The sequence below is a fragment of the Helianthus annuus genome, chromosome 10 (genome assembly GCF_002127325.2).
Source record: "Helianthus annuus cultivar XRQ/B chromosome 10, HanXRQr2.0-SUNRISE, whole genome shotgun sequence".
Lineage (NCBI taxonomy): Eukaryota > Viridiplantae > Streptophyta > Magnoliopsida > Asterales > Asteraceae > Helianthus > Helianthus annuus.
Genome location: NC_035442.2, coordinates 175,631,479 through 175,637,809, shown reverse-complemented (window position 1 = coordinate 175,637,809; position 6,331 = coordinate 175,631,479). Strand labels below are relative to the sequence as shown.

At 33.8% G+C, this 6,331-nt stretch overlaps 1 long non-coding RNA gene across 5 annotated transcripts; it reads right to left on the bottom strand.

Annotated features, from left to right (window-relative positions):
- Positions 1–2,491: 2,491 nt before the first annotated feature.
- Positions 2,492–6,082, bottom strand: LOC110886712. 5 transcript variants are annotated; one of them, XR_004869992.1, is made up of 10 exons: positions 5,926–6,082; positions 5,475–5,835; positions 5,220–5,341; positions 4,820–5,128; positions 4,024–4,104; positions 3,803–3,938; positions 3,685–3,725; positions 3,558–3,620; positions 3,050–3,251; positions 2,492–2,846 (listed from the first exon to the last, which is right to left on the bottom strand). It is a non-coding gene; the product is annotated as an uncharacterized LOC110886712 (long non-coding RNA). The 5 variants fall into 5 exon arrangements; XR_004869994.1 differs by lacking the exon at positions 3,685–3,725 and having other exon boundaries at positions 4,820–5,098; positions 5,926–6,081; XR_002562937.2 differs by having other exon boundaries at positions 3,558–3,725; positions 5,220–5,306; positions 5,926–6,081.
- Between the last annotated feature and the right edge of the window lie 249 nt (positions 6,083–6,331).

Sequence of the window (6,331 nt, the reverse complement as noted above, 5' to 3'; positions counted from 1 at the left end):
CAAACGATTAAAGAATTTACTACATTGTGATGATGGATTGTTCTTGGAAGTTACTTTACTTGTCTTTGAATATTTGTATTGATTTTTCTGGTACATAAGACAAACGAAAAGGTTTCTATATATTCTAAGATAATATATGTATTCGTATATGTATACTTATGCGGCATAGTGTTTAAAGGGCGTGTTGAATTAGAAAACTGATGGGAGATGCTAATTCTCACAAAATCTCCTATAGGGATGCTTGTAGCACACAAATACAAGTAGTTACGAATTTATGATCCGTTTGTTTCATTATGCTTATCTTACACGATAAGTTAATCGCATGTGCGCGCACATGTTTATGTTCTAGTCCCAATTTTGTGGTTGGTGTCAGTTACCATCTCATACACAATTTAAGTTGCATTATGTTAGGCATTCTAAGAAGCTTATATAATCAACTACATAATGAAAGGCTACCGGAAGGAAATATATTATCTAATACACATGTAATTGTGGGTCTTGTTTACTTAATGCCCAAAAGATTGGTGTGTCCCCCCAGTCTTTATTAGTTGTCATACTCCGACTTTGATTGCGGATTGCCAAATTTGTGTTTTTCACATTTATCATACGCTTAAAAAACAATATTTTCTTTTTCATCCGTTTGAGGAAGAAATACAACCAGAACGACCCATTCACGAACGGGTCATAATCGCTACTTATGTTTTCTTTTATATTCAACTAGGTTATATACCCGTGAGCTTCACGGGTTATAGGTTGTATTAAAAAAATCTATATATATAAAAGTATTTTTTTTGTATGATTTATAACTTGATATCTCTTCATGCTAAGACCCATGTTTGGCAAACAAAAACAGAAATTGAATTACTTAGAGCATCCACAATAAGGGTTATTGGGGATGCTCTTACGGTAATATGTCTTTTCAGGAGAAAGAAGGTGAAATGAACAAATGGGTCAATAGTATTCAAATGCTTACAATGTCCTTAATCGTATTAAAAAATCCTATATCATTTCTTTGATAATATATTTTCAGTAATAGTAAATCATGTACAAAATATTTTTTTAAAAGAATGGACAAAAGGGTTTGACATGTCACCCTAATGTGACCCAACCCGTTTTGACCCGTCAGTCAAACAAAGATGTTGCCCTAAAATAAAGTTACAAGTTGACCGAACATTAACAAATGTAATAAAAAAAACAGATTACTTCTAATTCTAACAACACAAATGTGAAGTAGTCACCCTCGACTGGTAGCCCGAACCATGTTGTTGACCGAGTGAAATAGGGTTGCATGTAACTCTCTTGGTTGTCCCATCACATTATAAAAACTTGATTGATAGTTTTGCTCCCATGCTTCAGTTTGTTCCATTTTCCAACGTTGTACCATACGGAGCACTTTTGGTACGGGTACGGGTACCGGCACCCATTTGTTTGCAATTTTCGGGATCGTATTTTCGGTACCGGTCCAGTATTTTTCCCACCTTTACCTTCAAATCCCGTACCGTACTGTATCGTACCGAACACTTTTGGGTACCAGTACCCATTTTTTACGATTTTTGGGGTCAGTACGGTTCAATACCGGTATAGTGTCGAGCTCATCCTTCACAAAAACACAAACATTTGATATTTTGATGGAATTCTAATCATCATTTGCTTGTCTCAAACAAAAAACACAATAATTATTTAACGTTTAGCAATGTTGACATAAAATTTAAAATGAAAGAAACGTTCCATTACTTATGTAATTAAATTACAACTAACTTAAAAAACTAATACTAAAATGAATTAATGTTGTCTTGCGTGTTGGATTTCACATATTACATACATAGAACAACCAATGTTTATGCTTTATTATTATAACTTTGTAGTAAAATATATAAAAGTATCAACATTACATCAACTTCTAATATTACATTTATAAAGTACTAATATTACATTTATAAAGTACTATTAAAAGAGACCAAATAGATTATCTATACATATCCATCTACTTAATCGATTTTACTTCCCGGCCGATGTACATTCCCATAAAATGGCAAAAATGGTTATTTAAGTGGCTATCCCTACATCAATTCTTTGTCACAACACAGTTGTATTCCCATTTCTAATCTTCGCAATCCCATATATTTACTGGTGAGTGTTTCAGCTATATTATTATAAATCAATGCACGGTTGTCTCTCCATTCTTCCTTTAAGGCACACTCCTTGTCTTCAGTGTTATTAGCTAATAAAAATTTAATGAAATTAATATTAAGGGAAATATATTATATATAAGAGCAGAGTTACAACAACAGTATAACATGTTATGTCCTTTTTATCACTTGTATCATGCGAGTAGAATTTGGGCTTCCCTCTATAAACAAATGAAATCCTGCTTTGGTGTGATTGTTGGTTACCTTTTGGTAAAAAGAAATAGTATAATTCTTTTGGGAACTACTTTTTATCACTGTTTGATTTCTGCATTTATCTAATGCATACATTTGCCAAGCCGATGTCTTAAAATGTGCAACACAAAAACATACTTTTTATCTCCTTTCTTTCTGCTGATAGACCAACTAAAAACTAACTTATCTAGAACTTATCTAGCTAACAGATTTCAAATTGTCAATCTACCTTAAAGTTTTTTCCTCACTGACCAGCACCTCTATGAATTTACTAACAAATATTTAAGTTTCCCCTTTTCTAAGTACCAAAAACAAAAACAAAAACAAACACAAATACTGTCCTTTTGCTCCTTTTCTTGTTGCTATGCGTTTGTATGTTAGGAGGAGAAATGTCGTTGTCGTTGGCGGGTTTTCTTGTGTCCCGATTGATGATGAAGCGAGATGAGCCTAGGTGGGTGCGCCTTCCTATATCATGACATCACAAAATTTATGTTAAAAAAGTTTTAAAGATGGAGAGGTGTCCAAACGACAGCTTATGTCAATGTCATGACATTACAAAAGTTAAGGCTGAAAAAGCGTATTTATAGATGTAGCTCACAATTTAAACGTCGGAACATACACAAGAATTACAATTTAAATATTAGTATAGGATGAAAGCAATATACAACCTTAGGATTGCTCCTTCACATTCTCAGCCACCTTGGCACAGGGTTCCCCCTTTTCATTAAAAGCCCGACTGTTTCTCATTATCCAAAGACACCATAGCGCTGCAATTTAATTATGGTTGCTGATACTGTAACATCACTGCAATATAATTAATAGCGTTGAAGTGTGCTTCGTCTTAATTTTCTCCAGCTCATTGTGCTTTTCCTGTTACAAAAAGCAACAAAAGCAATACGACCCATTTAGAGATATATCACAACTTAAAAGCACCAAAAAGAACACATAATTGCTTGCTAGTACATGATGATCATTGTGCAATCAAAACAGATATCAAAGAATAGTTAAATTCCCATTTTATATATTAAATAAAATTTCTATCTTCTTACCAACCAAAAAGAACATATAATTGCTTGCTAGTACAGTTTCTCAATACTTTTCTTGAAAAAGGCTAATTTTAATTAGATAAATATACCAAGATAGCAACATGTTTATAGTTATCACTCTTTATCTTACTTTATCATGAGATTGAAGTTCAAATGTAGGACCAAAATAACGCTCTCGAAGATCTTCATAAACCTGCATATTGACTACATGTATAAACTCGTGTCTTTTGACAAAGGAAAAAGATGCAACAAAATACCGCTCCCGAAGAAACTCATCGGGCCCCACCAATACCCTAACCTGGGACCACGTAAAATGCAGTTTGAGCCCCTTGAAGGTTTTTATTTTCTATTTATTGTGTTGCATACTTGCATTACCTTGCATTGGGGTCCTTCTATAAAAGAATGAAAGATTCAGAACTGAAGCAACCACTTCGGCTGTATGGGTGGTTCTTGAAAACGGAGAATAACATATTCTTACATTTTCAAGTGGAATGTCGTTTTCCTTGAGTTCCTGCACACATTTTACCCGGTTTGTAAATGATAGGCGTATAGATTTTATGTGCTAAATGAGAGTGAAAATAAGCATAATCGCTCACCTTTAAGAATAATTCACCAGCCAGTTGTGCTTGATTAATACCTTCCGATGCTAACTTGTATTTCTCAAGCTTCCCGTTTTCCTGTTAACAAGCTCAATTCGTATAAAATGATATTTATCATGAAGAATGGGCGTTTACACTGTAACTTGTACATGGTATTGGGCATAAAGGCGGTTATGCAGTTACATAGCCGCCTTATGTATGACAGTTAAAGCACTATGTACAACAGTACAACTGCTTTTGAGGTTTCCGCAATTCTTTACTAAAAATTAGCTATGCATTGGATGGTTCTCTTACAATATGTTCACCAACTCATAACAATGTTTTGAAGATTCATTCTTTGAAGTAGTCCGTGTAGAATTTTTTAATGTATTCCAATTTAAATAACACCATGATATTAAAAACATCATATATCATATTTTCTGATTCAAACCTTTTACACATCAAATACATTTATTGTGAAATGAAATGTATGTAGAAGTAAAACCACAATTGTTTTTATATTGAAATCAAAATTTTCTCCAACTTCGTTTCAACTCTGAGCCTTTCCAAATTAATTATCCTCAAATGGTAATAATTATTGTGTTTTTTGTTTGAGACAAGCAAATGATGATTAAAATTCCATCAGGATTCCTCTACTAAACCAATCCTAAGTCTAATAAAACTGACTTTCAAAGTCCATTAACATTCAATTTAACATATACACATAAAATTACACTTATACCATCACATACATCCAAAAACTCACAAACAATTCAAACCAGAACAAATTGCAATACAGAACATCAGAACTTACATATGAAGTTTGCTTTTCTGACAACCCAAGCACTCAAACTGAACTGACGCTCTGATTATCCAACGCCGGACAACCGTTACTGATGATAATAGCGCGCTTGACGACACCGTAAACACCACTTATGAAGATGTCCGGTACACCTCTCGGTGGACTACCAGGAGGTTCCGGAAGCCTAATTCGCTTCATCTGCATATCTACTATACTACAACTTGATCATTTACTTGATTTCATAGGTCTATAACAAACTTGCCTGTTTGCTTCAGTCGCAATTGAAGATATCTACGGTTTGTTGAAATTGAGAAGATAAAACTGTTTTAGAAGAAGATAAATGAAGATGAAACACATATTAAACACGAATAATCAAACAAAGTATAGAAGAGTACAAATCGAGAAAACAAACCTTGTTGATTCAAAGATTCAAAATCGAGTTTGAGAGATTAATCGCCAAAGCTTACCACTGCTCACCACCATCGTCGTTTCTCCAACCCTAAACACCACCATCATCAGCTGACGAACGCACAACTAATTTTCGATTATAGTAACCGAAACAAATTGATGAAAGCAAATCAAACAATAAGGCGTCTAACTGTAACAAATCGATGAAATCATCTAACAAATAATCATCAAAATACGTTGAATAAGATCTATAACGAACCTCATCCTTCTGAAACAACAAATCTAGATCTTAACCTCTGATAACCGCAACGATCGTTGACGGAAGTTTCATCAAAACACATCAAATCCATACACAAAACGTAGATCAAAGAACGATCTACACGAATATGTAAACGAAATCGTCAAAAACAACGAAGAAAAACGAAGATCCGAAGAAAACGCGTTGGTAAAAGGGTTTTTGAAAAGATGAAACATGGGTCGTCTCTTCTCTTCTCTCTCTTTTTCTCTGGGTTTTGGAATTTGTTTTGCAGATTTGGTTTGGTGATAATGAATTTGAATTTTGAATGAGATAAGTTATTTGAGGAAACCTGCAAACGCATAGGCTTCTTTCTGGTGTAAACCTGCAGGATGAGAGAAAGAGAAAAAAGTATTCATCACCCAGATTCGATTTTAGGTTTTCTAAATAAAAAAAAAATCTTAGAAAATGACACCTGGAATTCAATTAAAGGGAGGGGCTTCATGTGTTGACACATAGGATACAAATAAGGGGGAGGGCTTAGAATTGTGCCACCTAGGATTGCAAAGTTTTGCTTTATTATATAGGAAGATTATTCATGGTGTCAATGAAAGAAGTTTGGGTACACTTTGGTCTTTTTGGTCAAAACCAGTAGCATTTAAAATCAAAACTGATATGGATTTTGTTACTAGTTCTGCACATGACTTTTGTATATTTGTATCACTTGTCATAGAGTTGAGCTAGCTATCTACTTTATCTAACAGTTGGTATTGAATATCCCATCAATATGATTATATGAAACGAGTATTTAATTTAATTTAAATTTAGGAGTAAACTGTGGTTTGGGTACTTTTTCCATTTTAGTCCAAATCTCAAACTTT